At 44.9% G+C, this 1,516-nt stretch overlaps 1 long non-coding RNA gene across 1 annotated transcript in view; it reads left to right on the top strand.

Moving 5' to 3' along the window:
- Positions 1-952: 952 nt before the first annotated feature.
- Positions 953-1,516, top strand: part of LOC109288183 — a 20,744-nt gene continuing 20,180 nt past the window's right edge. Inside the window, exons 1-2 of the long non-coding RNA XR_002095086.1 lie at positions 953-965; positions 1,269-1,271. This is a non-coding gene — a long non-coding RNA (uncharacterized LOC109288183). The remainder of the gene's footprint in view (positions 966-1,268; positions 1,272-1,516) is intronic.

Raw genomic sequence — 1,516 nt, forward strand, 5'->3', positions numbered from 1 at the left:
TCCCCCCCCCCCCACCTCATATGATGCATTTCTCATATATGCAATTATTTCTACTTGTGTTTTGTGCCTGGCTGTATTTGATTAGAGGCTGCAAATCACATGTGCAAGTAGCTTATTTGATACAGCTATCTTAAGCGTACCAATACCTGATAATAAGTTTATTAAGTTTGTTTTTTATGGGGGGGAGGGGGGGGAAGGTGTTCATAGAAAGCCAACTGATTTGTTATGCACAGAAATTACCTATACTTAGCAAAAAGCAGGTAATTTCTGCTCATCACATCCTTCAAGACTGTAAAAAAGTGCAACACTCATTTACTCAGTAGAGTTCCCTTTTTTACATTAGAGAAGGAAAAAAACCCCACCCTTTTCAACTCTCAGTGTAAATTTAAATGTCATTAAACTGAACTAGCTGAAAAAACTTAAGTGAAGAAAATACCTCCTTTGCACCTGCAGATGGTGCCACAGCTATGCAGAGCTGGTTTAGCATTTCAGTAAACTGATTCCAGGAGTTTAACCAGTGGCTTCCACCAGGTCAGAGGCTTGACTTTAATCTTCAGCAGCACATGCATACTGTTCAAATAAGTTTTAATACAAGTAAATTAGAGTTTAAAATTAAATAAATTAATTTTAAAAACCCCAAAATTTATCAGTCTTCCTCCGAACTCCAGATAACAAGGCATGTACTTCAGTGGGGGAACCTGCAAGTAAAATTCAGGTGACAACCTCCAACCAGCATGGAACAACCATCCTCCCACAAACAGGTTCTTCAAGAGAGGCACTCAAATGATACCACTTCTAGCTCTGAAAAGCAAACCGCACTCAGACCAGCAGCCTATGGAGGCAATTTGTTCCCAAGCAGTTGCCAGGGTTTCAGTTAAGCAAAGGTGAGGGAGCAAAAGATTTAAGTGAAAGTCATGTGATTTAATTAAAGAGCTACTGGGGATTCCATGCACTTCCCCAGGGGAGTGATGTCTGGGAACAGATTAACCCCAAGCCTTTTCCTGCTGAAGATCTAGGTCACAGGTGTCCAAAAGGCCTTAAGAAAGGCCTGGGCCTAGAAGAGCAAGGAATCGCTCTAGGCACTCTGCTTGCATGGCTCAGCCCATGATATCCCACCTGCCCATAATTCCCCCTATCAGGCACACTGGGGAGGATATGTGATTTATTCACCAAAAAAGCTATAGGGGCTTGAGGGAGCAAAGGAACGTGTCTATAGTGGTAGAGAGAGGACTGTGGGAGGAGTAGGTGGAGATTTCCTGTTGAACAAGTGGGTGAAATCTAGAACATGCCCCAGCCAGGGCTGTGAAGCCAGGGAGGTGCACTGAAGCTCAGGTCTTCGTTGTCCTCACCCCCAAGCACTGGCATATTCATCCCAGCTCCTGCTGGGCCCTTTATGACAAAGGCCCTTCTGGCTGCAGGGCTAGCAGCAGTAACTGAAGCAGCCCTACTTCCACCTCTACAGAGAATGGGGGATGAACAACCATCTCTCCCCCTTTCCCCACCCCCCACCCCCCTG

The sequence above is a fragment of the Gavialis gangeticus genome, unplaced genomic scaffold (genome assembly GCF_001723915.1).
Source record: "Gavialis gangeticus isolate Ggan-Ray unplaced genomic scaffold, GavGan_comp1, whole genome shotgun sequence".
Taxonomy (NCBI): domain Eukaryota; kingdom Metazoa; phylum Chordata; order Crocodylia; family Gavialidae; genus Gavialis; species Gavialis gangeticus.